Source organism: Echinops telfairi, unplaced genomic scaffold, assembly GCF_000313985.2.
Source record: "Echinops telfairi isolate 266 unplaced genomic scaffold, ASM31398v2 ScPeMD7_7424;HRSCAF=8462, whole genome shotgun sequence".
Taxonomy (NCBI): domain Eukaryota; kingdom Metazoa; phylum Chordata; class Mammalia; order Afrosoricida; family Tenrecidae; genus Echinops; species Echinops telfairi.
The window spans coordinates 61,497,337-61,514,001 of NW_022111324.1; the positions used below are offsets into that span (position 1 = coordinate 61,497,337).

The window sequence follows — 16,665 nt, forward strand, 5'->3', positions numbered from 1 at the left end:
GGAATTCAGGGACTTAATTTCTTGAAAAGTCTGTGGCTCTGCATGTCACTGACCACGCGCCTGGGGCTCTCAGGCGCTCCTCGGAGCGCTCGTATTTAGCTAGCCCGGTTTGGGAGTAAGGAAACATGGTCCCTGCAGGCGGTGCGGTTGGGTACTACTTAATTGTAGCATGTGTATGATATGTGTGTGTGTTTCCACCCACCCACACATAACTACATTCTCCAGTCTTATGACAGTGTCAGAGCTGGAAGGCGCATTTGGAAATCTCCACTCCAACCGCATCTCCCTCCATTTTATGGATAAGAACACTGAAGCCCGCCCAGAGAAGTGGTTGTTTAAATTCACTCCCATCATTAATAAGGAAAAGCCTACTCTCATTTCCCACCCAGCTGGGTGCTCTGTGAATTTACTAAGGCAGGAGGCATGGCTTCCACTGTTCTGTTCTTTGAAGGAGGAGCTTGGCTTCAGTTTCTTTGAATCTCAGTTTCTTCATCTTTAAAATGGAGTTTCCTGAGTTGAATACAGCCCTCAGCCCAGCTTCCAGTGAGGTGTGCTAGCTCAGAGTTTCGTGTGTCTTATTCTTACCATAAGATGTAGACTAAGGAGGGACCAAGGCAAAGTATTAGAGTAATCTTGCTCAGACTCCCTGCCAGAACTGTCTTCCACTTGGGGGCCCTGGAAAGGAACTAGACAGACTCATGCAGTGGGCAGATTCAGGGCTGTATGTGATGTGGCTCTTTGAATTGGTGAGCCAAGAGCTAAAGGGTCATGGCACCACTTTGCGACATTTGAGTGAAGTGAGCATTGGGTTTTCCCAAAGTTAAAAAGGCTGCTGTGACTGGTCCCTTGATCTTCTGAGCCTTGCTGTGGCTCAGAGTCTGCAGCAGTGTGGGTGTCTGCAGTGGCGGGAGCAAAACATTTTCCCCCAGCCCAGAAGGAGCCTCCCTTGGGATCCAGGTGATTGCCGGGCCATCTTGTGAGGTAAGGCGTTGAATGCCACGTTCCAGTAGGTGCTCAAAAAATAGCTACCTGTCCACTCCTCCAGGGAATTAAAGATCACATCCCTCTGGGTTCAGAGGGGAAATGAGGAACTGAGGGATTCTTCTCTTTAACTCTAACGACATCCACTCACTGACTGCATGGAGTTGATGCCGGCCCATCGTGACCTATAGGACAGGGTAGAGCTGCCCTGTGAGTTTCCAAGGTGGTTCCTGTTTACAAGAGTAGGACGCCCCATCTTTCTCCTGAGGAGAGGCTGGCAGTTTCAAACTGTTGGCCTTCCAGATCACAACCCAGTACATAACCAGTGCATAACCACTAAGCCACCTGGGCCCCACTGTATCTACTACACACACAGCCCCCCCAAAACCTAAAGCATTAATCTACAGTCAGTGCAACTTCACAAATCGTTCAGCCACAGTTTTCCTGCCATGTTTCCATTCTGCCTTCAGTTTCTGATCGATCTTTGTCAGTGTCACTGACTTGGGCCCCAGCCATGGCTGCCACTTGCAATGAGGTGGTTCTACTGTACCCAGCCACTGCAGTTTGGCCTTCGGGAATTTTTGTCAACATCTGTAGTTTGTCTCCTTCCTCCCCACATTTGAAGTCAATGAATATAATACTTTGTTCCTATGATACTCATGCAATTACCTGTGTACCGAACGCTGTGGTGTCTGTTAAATCTGATGGGTTAGAATTAGATTAGTCTGCAGTGTTAGCACCAGTTCCATTGTCAACTGTTTGCTGAGGACAAATCCAACTCTGCTATATGGGGAGTACCTCTGGGCTGCAAACCTGTTCTTGGCACAGCCACCAAGTTTCTTGAGCAGTAAAGTTGGAAACACTGATTGCTGGCTCCAAGGTGGCCACCAACCGTGCCACTTTGAAGAGCCTGGCAGTAATACTGCATTAAACTCCTGAAAGGACTCCTGACTCCTGAGTTAACACCTTCCAGGGCTCCAGCCCATCATTTTCCAGTGCTAGATTTTGTTTGCCAAACTCACATTTTACAAAGTTGGGTGTTTCAGTTTTGTTGTGCTGAGCATGACTAAACCAGTTCAGATTGGTTCCAGGCCCTGTTTTGTGGCTCCTCCAAGGAGTAGGATCCTGCCTCTTCTGCCACAGGGCAGGTCCTAGAATATCCATGTCTACCAGTTGGATATTATCTCCATTAGGCTCTCTCGACACACACATACACACACACTCCCCAAGCCAAACCAAACTCACTGCCGTCACATCAGTCCCCACTTGTCACAACCCTATAGAACAGAGCAGAACTGCCGCTGTGGGTTGTGGAGACTTCTACACTCTCATCTTTCTCCCATGGAGTAGTTGGTGGGTTCAGACTGTTGACTTTGTGGTTAGCAGCTCAGTGTATAACGCACTACTCTGCCAGAGCATCTTTAAACACATGCACTTATGTACATATATACTATGCTACACATCAATGTATACATATGTTACCCTACCAGAGCATCTTTAAATACATACACTTATGTACATATATACATATGCTATCCAGCAGTGTATACATATGTAATACATACATATACACAATTCTGCGAGGCTGTTGGCCAGACATTTTAAAACTTGCTAGCAGACATTTTAACACTTGATGTTTAGGTATCACAGAAAAGGTGAAGCGTGCCGTATCCCAGTTCTTTTATCTGAATAGTCCGTCAGTGTGCAACTTCTCAGACATCTGCCCAGGTGTCTCTTCTTGACCTCTGATTCTCTTGGCTCATGGGTCACCTGAGAGCATACATTGGCTTTTGTTTTTTCCTTTGGTATGGGGTAAGAGTAGCAAGACCTAGTTACATCCTTATAGAAGGAGCGTTTAGACCCAGTTTCTATGAACTTCTAACCATTTCTGGATTACTCAAATGGTTGTTTTAAAGAGTAAAATGTTGGCATGAGCAGAACACTATAATTAAGATTTCCTGGTCCAAGTTACAAAGTATTTGAAGCTGTTACCTTCCAGTATTCTTCACATGGTCCCCATTGCTTTACCAAACTGTTTATGTAATCTTTAGCTGCTCTAAGAAAAAAATAAATCCAACCCATGGCATAGAGCTGATTCCAGCTCATAGCAGCCCTATGGGACAGAATGTAACTGTTCCGTAGGGTTTTTAAAGCCATGATTCCTTGGTTTTAGGAGTGGACAGCCTCTTTTTTGTCCCATTGAGTGACTGGTGGGTTTGAACAGTTGACCTCGTAATTAGCAATCCAGCATCTGGTTGAACTGACAGTACCACCAGGGCCCTTCTGGCAGTAGTAAGCCCAGAAAAATCCTGAGGCTGATTCCTTAGCTTCTCTGAGGTTGGCCTGGCCCTGACCCGCTTCATTTGCACACCACAAGGGACACTTGCCCTGGGGCCGCTATGATTACTGGCTGTATTGAGAATTGTAGACTCTAAAGGGAGAAATGGTATCAGATGTTCTCAAATTACCAAGTTCTCGATTAAAAATTGCACAATTACTCTGATAGGGACTTCTCCCCCATTGTAGGTGTATTTCTGTAAAATGGGTAGTAAGATTTAAAATACCCTGACAAAAGATTTCCTCTACAAAGTTACATGAATGAATGAAGGCAAAATTCAGCTAGGCCTCTATGTCATGTATTTACAAGGATGTCATGGATGAGAATCATGACAAAAGCCAGTTCGCAGGAGGCAGACATCAGGCATAGCCCACATTCTCATGTTACCACATCATTTCTGACACAGCTACCCACAGCACACACACACTCTTGATCCTAGCCAGCCAAGGTTAGGTCAGCCCTTGGTGACATAGTGGTAGTGAGTTGGGCTGCTAACTTCAAGGTCAGCAGTTCAAAACCACCATTCCGCCCTTGGGAGAATGATGGGGCTTTTCACTTCTGTAAAGACTTATAGTCTTGAGTTCCTGCCGACGTGTTCTTCCGGTGGCGAAGCGGCAGCGAACCCGGTGCCTGGCAAAATGGAGCTCAAGCCCATGAGCAGGTATACCAGCCCGGTGACCTCGGCTGTCTTCCCCCATCTGACCGTGGTGCTCCTGGCCATTGGCATGTTCTTCACCGCCTGGAGATGACCTCCATCAAGTTCCCTCGGGACATCTTCAAAGAGCTCCTCATCCCCCGGGTGGCCTCGCTCTTTATGGGCTCTGGGGTCCTCTTCTTCCTGCTGCTCTGGGTTGGCATCTACGTATGACAACCCCCACCCCCTCGGGGCACCAACCAACACCTTCACTGGATCCCTCCTTTTGTAAATTACACTTTGGGTCTTTTTTCACTCTTTCTGAAAGAGTAGCCCCTGTGCTCACGATAAAGGCAGAGGTGTGACAGTTCAAAAAAAAACAAAAAACACTAGTAGTCTCAGGAAACCCACAGGGGCAGGTCTACCCTGTCCTATAGGGTCACGATGAGTCACCATTGATTTGATAGTGAGGTGTTTTGTTTTTTCGGTTTGGGAGTTCATTAATTCACTGAAGTGACCAACAGGACTCACAGATTATAACAAATTGCAGCTGCCAGTTTGAAACAAAAACAAGAGACTCACTGCCAGCGAGTTGATTCTGATCCATGAACTCAAGAAACAAACTCACTGCCACGGAGTCACTTCTGACTCAGTGACCTGTAGGATAGAGTAGAACTACTGTAACTCTTTGCTGGAGCAGAAAACCTCATCTTTGTCGTGCAGAGCGGTGGGCATGAACTACCACCCTTGTGGTTAGCAGCCCAGTGCATTGTACAAAAGGCTGTACATGGGGATCACCATGGGGAGAGAGATGCTCCAGTAAAGTGTGGGAGGGTTTCCAAGGTAGAGCAGCTGCATTGTGTTCAGAGAGGGCCTGCCACCCACCCTTGTCAGACAGGAGCCCTCGGAGCTTAGCGTTCTGGGTTTTATTCAATACTTCTGCAAGATAAGCGCCATCACACCTCCTGGGGCTGGTTCCTGTCTGCTTCTAAAATCAAACGTACTGCCATCAAGTCAGCTCAGACACATTGGCCCTATAGAGGGTTCCCAACGCTGTAAATCTTTGCTGGAGCAGACATCCTGAGGAATGGCGGGTAGTTTTGAACAATCAGCTTGTGGGTTAGCAGTTCAAGGCTTACTTGGCAGTGTTAGCAGGTTCCTAATGGTGTCCAGGCTAATCTTTTCAGTCTGGCCAGCCCCTACTTAGCGGCACAAATCCTCAGGCCTGCCTTGAAGTCCTAGACCAATGTATGCCAGTTACTCCAAAGGCCAGCCCCCAGAGCCCAGGACAAAGGCTACCTTACCTTAGGATGAAACTAAGTCCTTTATTCCACCGAACCAAAACCACACCCTGCTGTTGAGGCGATTCCAATTCAGAGCCACTCTTTAGGACAGAGTTGAACTGCCCCTGTGGGTTTCTGAGGCATGTAAATCCTATAAGAGCAGAAAACATCTTTCTCAGAACTGTGGGGAGGTTTTGAACTGCTGACCTTGTGGTTAGCAGACAAAGTCTTTACCCATTATGCCACCAAGTCTTCTTTCCCCTTATTCCACAGTACTGCTGCATTATACTGTCACTTTCAATGTGCAAGTGCAATGGGACCTCAGAAGGTTGATGAGGAAATTCCCTTACCTTTTAATTCTATTTTTAGGAGCACTGGTAGTATTGTGGTTACTCGTTGGACTGCTAACTGCAAGGTCAGCAGTTTGAAACCACAAGCCAGCTCCACAGGAGAAAGACAGGGCTTTCTCCTCCCCTAAACAGTACAGTCTTGGAAACTAACAGGGGCAGTTCTACCCTGCCCTACAGGGTCACTATGAGTCAGCACCCCCTGGATGGCAATGAGTTTTGCTTTTTAATTCTATTTTGCCCTGAACTTTTTGAAGCCTTTGGTATTTCAAGTTCTCTTTATTTACTTAGATACTTATACTGTGTTGCCAAATTGACTGTGAATTCTAGCTTCAAAAAAGATCCAGTCAAAACAGGGACTTGTGAGAGCAGGCCAGTTAAATTCAAGGTCAAAAGGCTATGAAGACTGTTCTTTTTATGGGAGGGGGGAATTCCAAAAGGAGTAAGGACACAGGATGGCCATGTTGGCTTATTAAGAAATTCTAAGAAAATGGAAAACATCATCGATGAGGAAGAGGCTAGCCAAGTGAGCTGGAGAATTTTTTCCCATCACAGCAAGGCCATCTGTTCATTCTTTGAGCCCAGCAAGAGCTGCCCTGTGGGAATTTGGGAAACCTAACGCACAACACACACACACACACACACACACACACACACCCCTCCCCCCCACCCACCCCCGACTGATCTTACCCCTCAAAGAACATTTGAAAGGAGCATGATCGGGCTCCATCGAGAATGCCAGACTCATTTTGATGTGGTGCAAATTGAAGAGCTCAGAGTTATTCCTGAAGGTGGATTAGAGCTAAATTCTGAGCATCCCATTTGCAGAAGGCTCTGGATAACAGTGAAAGCCTAAAATTAGTTGCTGAGTCCGCACCAGGATTAAGCCTCCATTGAATTCCTTTTGGCCATAAAGTGAATAATCTTGCTGCCTCTATTCCCTCTCCAACCAGCCCAGGGAAGGGTAATCTCCTATAGGGGCTTGCCTGGGTGTGTCCTTGATGGATAGCATTGCCTGGAGGGTGGCATAGTCAGGAGTCACACCCAACTGCCTTGGACTGAAGGTCCTGGACCAATCTTGTAAGTTCTTCTGAGATAATGTACACGTCCCAGTCATGGTTGTGTTTCCACTTCGGTAGTCCAACCTGCAACTGATGAATGGATCTGGATCCACCACCAGGGAGGATTGGGACAGTTTCCTTTGCCTTCCCAGTCCTTTGTAAAACTCGATCTCAGCAACCCTCTTGGCACCAGTATGACCTCCTGTTAGTGGTTTCTCTCATCTTAGTAAGACTTACTGTTCTCCTTGGATTAGATGGGGGATTTGGGCTCGTTTGTAGCTTAAAACAAGGGATAGAGAGATGGACACACTGCCTTCAGAACTTTATGGACCTTGATAGAGGCTATGTAGAAAAACATTAGCTTCTCATTTTGCTGTTTTTATTCAGTAAAGGTTTCTATGATCTTTGTAGCACAGCTTTTTCATTTACCCTAGTATTAGAGCATAGCTACTGAAGCTCTGCTTTGAGGAAGGCTGAGGTTGACAGTAGGCATCCCAACGCCATTTTGAGGCGCAGCAGAAGTTCAGCCGCCACTTGGAGTTCCTTCTGAGAGTTAACCAGGATGTGACTGCAATAAACGGCGTGGAGGTGGACACACCTGTCCTCCTCGGGCTTCCCCACTGCCACGAACCAGGAGTCAGACAAGCCTCCCTGGCCCATCCTTCCCGACCTATGGCAACACCAACCGTTCCTCCCCTACTACACCCATGCTGGGTTCGAGAATTTATTGCACTGGCCGGGAAGAACTCACAACATCCACATTAGGTGGTTCATTAGGGAAGTTAGTAGGTTGCCACAAGTCAGGATCACAGACAGTAAGGATACAGTCATTGGTCTCCTCGGCCTGCAGCCAAGTCTCTTCAGTTCTCAGCTTCTCAGCAATGTGGTAGCAAAGTCTCCCTCTGGTTCTTAGTTTTTCAGCCACACAATCCCTTAGCCTTTGGCTTCATGGGCCTGCCACTCTGTCCCACAGTTTCATAGTCTTGGGCCAGAGGAAAAGGTACCCCACAGTCTCAGTGCTGCGCCTCTGAGTCTCTGTGCTACATAGTCTGTGAGGTATCTGGTCTCTGCAGCTTCTGCCACTTCACACAGAGCTCTTGAATGTACTCTTCCAAGCATTTCTGGGTTCCTGGCCTCTCTACTGCTGCTCCAAGTATGGCTTATCCTTCTCGCCGAGGGTGGTCATGAAAACTGACCAGTCCCCTCTGTGAGTCATGCACATGTCCTGTTTTAATAGCCCCACCCATCAAACAAATCTGTCTTGGAAGTACAACCAGAATGCTCCTTAGAGACGAGGGCTGCGAGACTTTGTCTCACGGACTTTGTGCATGTTGTCAGGAGAGACCTGTCCCTGGAGAAAGACAGCTTGCTTGGTAAGGGGAGGGGCAGTGAAAAAGAGATTGGCCTTTGGCAAGGTAGATTGCCATGGTCAAGGTGGATTGCCATGGTGGCTGCAGCATTGGGTTCACACGCAGCAGTCGTGAGGACAGCGCAGGACTAGGTCAGTGTTCCACTCTGGTGTACATAGAGTTGCGATGAATCGAAACCAACTCTCCAGCATCTAGCAGCAGCAGCAACAACAACAGCAGCCCAGTCACTGGGACTTACAGAGATTGGGTAGAAGAGACACATTAGGAAATCTCGCCCCCCTCAATGCCAGCTTTCCCCACACCCAGAGTGTTTGAAAGTCATTGCCGCTCCTGGGCCCACCCTGGGAGAAGGCTTGCCCCCAGGCTTGCACAGAATCTGGGTGTGATTTACCAAAAATAGTTCCCCTGTTGTCTATAAAATTGGGCTCCTGGTGGCTGTGTCTCAGGGCCACATGGACTTGAGTCATGCCCCGACCACTCCAAGGCTAAGTGGTCAACGCCCCAGAACCAGTTTGGTAAACTTTGTGTGTCTGCAATGGTGTCTGCATCCCCGGCTTCTGTCGTCCGACAGCCACAGTGATGCTGTGGTCCTCTTGTTTTCCATCCAATCTAAGGAGCTCCACAATAGTCAATTCTTTGGCCAGCATTTTAACGTCATGCTGGTGACTCCCAGGTCCAGAGGACTGTGTTGGTCTGATTAAGGGGTCTCTAGAATATGTTTGAACTTGGGGTCTTTGAACTTTTCTCCCCTAGAACACTAGCACATAGTCAACTCATTCACTGCTGTTGAGTCATGCCAGCTCATAGCAACCCTGTCGGACAGGGTGGAACTCCCTCTGTGGGTTGCAGAAACTGTAACTTTTACGGCAGTGGTTCTCCATCTTCCTAATGCCGCGACCCTTTAGTACAGTTCCTCATGTTGTGGTGACCCCAACCAACAATTATTTTCCTTGCTACTTCATAACTAATTTTGCTACTGTTATGAATTGTCATGTAAATATCTGATATGCAGGATGTATTTTCACGGTCACAAATTGAACATCATTAAAGCATAGTGATTCATCACAGAAACAATAGTAGTTATATATTGTGAAATATTTATTTCTAATGACAGATAAATGAAATTTTGTCTTGAAGCATGGGGTAACATGGGTAACAGTACCCATATGTGGGCATATCCACATGAGGGCGGACCCGCCTGGAGACGGAGAGAGGAGCGGTGTCTCGGTTTCTAAGGCCATCGGAAATATGTGTTTTCTGATGGTCTTAGCCTACCCCTGTGAAGGGTCGTTGGACTCCTAAAGGAGTCTCGATCCACAGGTTGAGAACCGCTGGTTTATGGGAACAGAAAGCCTCATCTTTCTCCAGTGGAGTGGCTAATGGATTCAAACTACTGACCTTGTGGTTAGCAGCCCGACTGCCGCACAAGGGTTCCTAGTAGGCTGTCAGCGTCAGTGGAGTTTTCCATATGTCTGCCCTTGATGAACTCTGCTTGCTGAATGTTTGACTTGATCAGATCTTTTGGTTCACTGTTGGCCTTTGGGGCAAGGTTTCCTGGGGGTAGCAGTGGGAGAAAGGGAGTCCTGGCACACGAAGCACATGCTGGGGGTGCTTGTCCAGGGTCGCTCTCATTCTGATGGTACGGGGCCAAGACTAAAAGCAGCAGTCCTCACCCTGCGTCCCCCAGAAGACTGGAAGAAGTCTGTGATCTGCTGTCACTGTTTTTCAAAATCTAACACTGATGTAACGAACACAGTGATGAGGCTCTCAAAGCACAGACCAGACTCATTGCCATTGAGTTGATGCTGATTCATAGCAACCCTCCAGGATTTCCGAGATTATAACTCTTCACTAGAGTAGAATGCCCCTTCTTTCTCCGGAGGAGGCTGGTGGTTTCAAACTGCTGGCCTTGCCGTCAGCAGTCCAGCGTGTTACCCCTGTGCCACCAGTTTACCACAGATAAAACTCCTTAGGAACCAAAGGGAGGCTCTTTACCTGGCGTTTAGATACTCCATTATTCCTTATCTATTAGATTAATGAGCAAATGCTTTTGAAAAGAGACATGGAGGAACGTGGAATTTTCCACCTGACAAGGATATGGTGGCTCTTCTCTGCTCCCGTAGCTTCAGGACAATCCTGGCAGCTGGGGCGAGGAGCCCTCCTTCAGGACTTCAGATGTGCCCCGGCTGTAACACACACCTTTTCATACCTGCGAGCGTGGGTCTCTTACAGCTTATCTGGGTTCAGTGACCGAGCTGCACATTTGGAAATGATTTCAGATGAATAGAGGCAGCATAGTGCAGTATCTCCTGAGGTGAAACCCAAACCCTGCTGAGTTAAAACCGCCTTTTAACACCTTTCCGTCCCAAAAGCCCCTCCACAAAATATCCTCTCCATCAAAAAAAAAAAAAAAATCTGAAGAGTCCACTAAAGCGCCATTGCTTTAAATCACACGGCTCTTTGCAGCTCGTAAAGCCCTTCCAGAAACGGTCTTATTTGATCCTCCAAGGGCGCGTGGGAAGGATACAAGGCGGCATCCCATTTCACATAGGAAGCTGCAGCAGGCGGGAGAGCGGAAGCCAGTTTCTTGAATCTCATTTACTTCTTTTGGTCAAACATCTGTGAGTACCTTCTGTGCCCTCCGGGGACGTGACCAGCCCGTCCTGCTGCAGGTTCCATCTTCTCTGTCCCTCCCTGGCCTTCGACTGCTGTGTGGGTCACCCTGGCATCTTGTTTGCTGTGCTGCTCCACCAGAAATACCAAAAGCAGGTGGCTCTCAAGTAATTCATTTTCTCACAGTTTAAGAAGCAACTGCGGTCGTGTCGATGCTGACTCAGAGCGGCCCTGTAGGACAGGGTAGAACTGCCCCTCTGGGTTGCCCAGAGAGCACATCTTCACTGGAGCAGGAAGCCTCATTGTTCTCCCTTGCAGTGGCTGATGGTTTCAAACTGCTGACCTTGTGGAGAGCAGCTCAGCTCTTGACAGTTCAGGAGGCTAGAAATAACAAATCAAGGCGCTGGGTCTAGGAGAGGGCAGGAGCCCTGTTTCTCAGCCCTGGAGGAAAAGTTTGTCTCTTCTCTAGCGCAGGCGTCCTGTCCTGGTGACTCTAACCCTTTCCATTTGTGCTTGCTTGGTGCCTAATCTCCTCTTTCTACATCACAAAACTGGTTAGGTTTGAAACACCCTACACTGAGGTGGCCTCATCAACATAACACAGAAACTTAATCCACATACTAACCAAAACCAAGTTCACTGCCCTCAAGTTGATGTGGACTCATGCTGACTATAGGACAGAGTAGAATGGCCCCTGAGGATTTCTGACACTAATTCTTTATGGGAGTAGAAAGCCTCCTCTCCCGTGGAGTAGCTGGTGGTTAGAACTGTGGACCTTGCTGAGACAAGTATATAGTAATACCTCAGTTATTAGACTCAACTTGTTCCAAATGTGTGTTCAAATACTGAAAAGTTTGAGAAGTGAACCTATTTTTCCCCATAAGAAATAATAGAAAACCAAATAATTGGTTCTGAGGCCCCCAAATCACTCTTATAACTTCGTTATGGAGGCATTTAGTTTCTTGAACATCACTGCTTAGATACGTGATCGTCAAAGAGTTGTTTCTGATCTATCCAAATTAACAGTGACTTTTCAGCCCCTTCCATGGTCTGGCTTCTTTGTTTCGTGGTTAATGATTTTACTACATCGCTACTTTGCATTTTTTTCCCCTCTGAAATGTTGATAATGTCAACTTAGCCATGTTGTATTCTGCTGTTAAATCAGACAAGTGGCGACATGATTCAAATTTTGCAGTGATTTATTTCTTTAACTCTATCGTGCTTATCACAGTTTTTCTCTTGATTTTACTGCTGGTACCACTTTCTTTAGAGCCATGCCATTTGAGCCAGAATAGCACTTTCGAACCCTTGTGTTTAAGGTGAGGCAGGAGGCGACGCGATGTGTGGCTCACCCTCAGCCTTACAGGTCTTTTTGAGTCTGATTTCCAGTTCAACTATAGAGCAAAGTTATGAACATTGAGTAGATTTTTCTCCAACTTTGCTGTTTGGGTAGTGGAAAGTTCAAGGGTGGAACTGCTCAACAACTGAGGTATCACTGTATGTATGTAAAAAAAACAACAAAAACCCAAACCCTCTACCAAGTCGATTTCTACTCAGAGTGACCTATGGGACAGGGTGGGACTGCCCCTGTGTACATATTTATGAGAGCCGAAAGCCTCATCTATCTCCCACAGAGCATCCGGTGGGTTTAAACTGCTGACCTTGCAATTAGCAGTCCAGCATAGAACCAGCCTCTTATGGCCCAGAGCTCCTATGTGGATGTGTATACTCATTGCCATCAAGTTGTTGCCAACCCATAGTTAACCCAATAGGACATGGTAGAACTGCCCTTCTGGGTTCCCGAGACTGTAACTATTTACAAAGGTAGAAAGCCTCATTTTTCTCCCAACAAGCGGCTGGTAGTTTCAGACTTTTGACCTTATGGACCGCAGCTCAACCCATAACCACTGTACCACCAGGGCTCCTGTATACATAAAACCTGGCCTTCCAATCAGTTCCAGCTTAGGAAGACTCCCTTGTGTGGGTTAGGATTTGCAGCACAGTATTGAAAACAACTCATTCCATAGTACCTGGGGACCAGGAACTTAAGTGACTGACGTTTTTATCACCTCCTTTATCACCTCCTATCACCAGGAACTTAAGTGAATGCAGCTTTTAGTACTTCCTTGCCCTCCCCTGTCCCAACGAGTACAGTAATGCCAAAAATGGATGCATTGTTTCTAAAAGTGTTCAAGATAATTTGATTCCGCTTCCTTGGATCTCTTTTGGATAGTTCTGAGAAGTTGGTTTTATTATGATGTTTCGGAATTTATACACAATACATGTAACGTCATATTCTTTGGTATATACCAATTAGTACATAATACAACATAAAAAGCACAGAGGGATTTGGATGTTATGTGGATGTAGATTGTTTTCAAATATGCCAGTACGAACCCAGATTTTATCATCTGAGACTTTTTCCTGCTCTATGACAAGTTCTTTTTCCGTGCCCTCTAATAGATAATAGCAGTGTGCAACTTCCCTCCTTTTCTTGAACATAGCTGTTTTAAAGAACAGGGCTCTGGGCACAAGTTAAATTGATAGGGTTCGGCCACGCTTGTGCTCCTCTGGTGGTGTGCCGTCAGGTAGGACAAGCAGGTGCACCGTTTGTCAGCTGCTCTTGACCTGCGAGGCAGCATTGGCTCATAGCAGTCCTCTGTATGTAACAGAAGGAAACGCTGCCTGGTCCCATTTTAGCCTCACAATTGTTCTGCTTGAGCCTGTTGTCGTAGCCCCTGCCTCAGACCACTGAGGGTCTTTCTCTTTTTCACTGACCCACTACTTTACCAAGCATTGTGCCCTATTTCCAGGGACTGGTCCCTTCTTCCAACATGTGCCAAGTAAGGAGACTTAGTCTCTGTCCTCACCTGTAAGGAGCTTTCTGGCTCTGCTTTCTCTAAGACAGTGTTGCGCCTTCTTCTGGCGGTCCACGGTCTGCTTGGTCGTCTAGGCCGGCACCACACCTCAACCGTGTCAGCTCCTCCTCAGTCTTCCTCACATGTCCGGCTCGCCCAGGCCGGGGAGGCAGCTGATGGATCTTCAGAAATACTGCCCAATTCTGAAGTTCCTTTGCAAAGACCCAGGACTCAGTGCTATAATCTGGCAGCCACCTGGTTTTCAGGAACCCTGAGAATTGGTGAGAACATGAGAAAGGAAGGCTCTCTGCTTTAGAATTTGAAATAATGAGAGGCTTGACTAAGAAATTTCCTGTCTGCGTAGTCTATGACTTGATGTCTTTTGGATTAGGTTAATAGTCCATTCCTTTACCTGTCAATCTAAAAAAATATGAAATAATTACAATTTGATGCACTTTACTTTCTCAGGGAGTCTGGGAGTCATCAATAACCAATTTTTTTTGTTCTGGGAGTCATCAATAACCAAAATTGTTTCTTCCCACGCACCTGTGGCTCTGAGGTCAGGTGCTGAGTGGAGATGGGCCCACCTCTCTGCACAAGGATCGCTTTCATCCATTCTGTGTGAGGCCCAGTTGATTTTCCCCCTTTTCTCCTCCAGTTCCTATTCCTATCCCGCACCCCCATCTCCTGCTCCTCACTCATAGAGATCAGCCTGTCTTAAGGGGTTTTGCTCTACCCCTGAGAATATGCCGGTGTGTGTGACCTGCTCACCACGGAGAAACTAGAGAAAGCCTAGCCTTGAACTCCTGATTGTATTCAGTGGATTTCAGAACACACACTCTTATCTGGTCAGCTTGGCCGCAGCTGAGGTGATTTTCCATAGCAGGAGCCAGGGCAGGCTTCGTCCTGATGGTGGGCAGGCTCCAGGGACCCAGGGTGGTAGGCATGTGGGGGAGGGCTCTTTCCCTGTCAAGGGGCTTGCACTGTCAGCTTTTAGAGTCCCCCCCAATCCCCAGTCCTTACATCTTTAGCTTTTTCCAGAAAATCTGCAGTAGTTTAGGGTGCACTTCCCCTCCGTCAAGGGAATTGACTGAAGTAACCGCCACCTGGGGGGGGGGGGGGGGGGGGGGCGGGGCGTTTGAATCAATGACCTTGGCCTCATTAGCACCAGTGCTCATCCACACACCTCCCTTTGTGTAACTTCTGCTGACTCTGCCCCTACCACCCTCAGGCGCCTTCTTTTCAATTACAAAGGCATTCACACCAACACAACAGAACCGGAGGAAATCAGATCTCTTCAAGACTTCCATTTGGCAGGAAAATAATACCAAGAAAAAAGTCTTGAAGGTTCAGGAAACAACTTATCTTTCCTGCCCAGGCGTTGGCCCAGAATTCAGCTGTGTCTCTCGGATTCTCCTTCCATCAGAAATTTAAAAATAGTGTGGGGTTCCTTGTGACAACTTCTTAGCACAAAATCTCATGACTCTTGTACAAGCAATGGCAGGTTTCCGATGACTGAGTAGAAGCAGCACGAGCATGGTATTGAAGTGCACAGGGCTCGCTTTGTAAGCAGTGTTTCCCAGAATGGCAACGTCACCTCCTGGAACCCTGCAAAAGCAGATAAAAAAACCCAGACTCGCTGCCACGCAGTCATGTCTGGTGGCGGAGTGGGTTACGCGCTGAGCTTGGAACCACAAGATCAGCAGCTCAAACTACCAGCTGCTTCGTGGGAGAAAGATGAGGCTTTCTACTCTCAGACAGATTTTCAGTTTTGGGAACTCACAAGGGCAGTTCTGCTCTATCCGATAGGATTGTAAAGTCCGGCGGATACACTTTATCCTGGATTATTGGCTATAGTACAAAAGTTTTTTTTATTGTCGGGGGCACCGAGTAACTTTTTTAAAGGGGACAGTTGGCCAAATAAATTTGGGAACTTAAGTTTTGAAGGAAGATGTGGATCTGAGACTAAGTGCTTAGCAAGTTTGCAGTCCCCAGAGAGGAACATCTACTCCGGTCTTTGTTACAATGTATCTTGTATCAGCTGGTGCACTGATATGTACAGTGGTGTGGGTGCCAGCTTGATGCATCCCAGAGACCAAAATCCACCCTGGTCTTCATACAGTAAGAAGCATTTAATGATAAATAGTAAACTCCTTAAGATCGGAAGATACGTGTGTATGCACATATATTTAAGTTAGTCAACAGATGTTTATATTTATCGTGCACATGTTGAGGACACTGTGGAGTTGATTTTGAGCATCATGGCGACCCCACGTGATGGAGTGGGATTGCTGTGCCCTGCAGTTTTCTGGGCTGTCATTTTTCTGCCGGCAGATTGCCAGATCTTCTTTTGTAGAGCCTTGCGGTGGGCGCCAAGGGCACACGCTCGGTTAGCAGTCGCATGCCTCACCCAGGCCCTCTGGGCTCCTGATGGAGCTTGCACTCACTGGGTTCTAGAGCCCTAGAGAACAAGGGAGGGGACAGCCATCCCTGCTTCAGTGCGGACTAGCCTAGTAGATTTTAATTATTTTGCTCAGAGTGCCTCTGACTTTGTAAAGGGTGTACTAAGATGTTATGTTGAAGGCAGCAGTGTTTGGGGGTGGAGTCTTTGCTTTTCCTTTCTTTTACTCAGTTTAGGACCAGTACTCCACGTACAGCAGGGAAAATTCTGCTAACAAGAAATTGTAAACAACAAAACTTTGCTCCATGCCCTATGCAAATGAAGGAAGCTATGTCAAATAATATTTAAACAACCCCACAACTGCCACTGCCTCCCTGTGTTCTGATTCAACCCCCATAGGAAAGAGTAGAACTGCCCCCATGGGTTTCCGTGGGTTTCCGAGGCTGTAATCATTAGGGAAGCAAGACAGTCTCATTTTCTTCTGTCAAATCATGCTTCGGTCTAATGAGATTAGAGTAGCCACACACGTTGTTAATGCCAGAGCAGCAGCTGTGGGTAGATGCTTTGGACGTCAATGAAATGTAGCCCGTCCATACACCTGAGTACATAACTGTCACAAGAGAAAAACCTTTCAGGTTTTTCCCAACTTTAAGGCTTTCAGGTTCACAAAGCAGTAAGGATTTAGAAGCAATCTACATAGTTTGCCTAGTATTTAATTTATTCCTCCAAATGGTATTTTTCTCTCTCTGATATTCAGTTCTTTTTTTTTAAATCATTTT

General features: G+C 46.9%; 1 protein-coding gene and 1 pseudogene across 2 annotated transcripts in view; both read left to right on the forward strand.

Moving 5' to 3' along the window:
• The window catches only part of SMYD2 (SET and MYND domain containing 2), a 61,854-nt gene that overhangs the window by 661 nt on the left and 44,528 nt on the right, over nt 1-16,665 (forward strand). The gene's annotated exons all lie outside the window — the stretch shown is intronic.
• Nucleotides 3,958-4,187, forward strand: LOC101662307 (annotated as a pseudogene).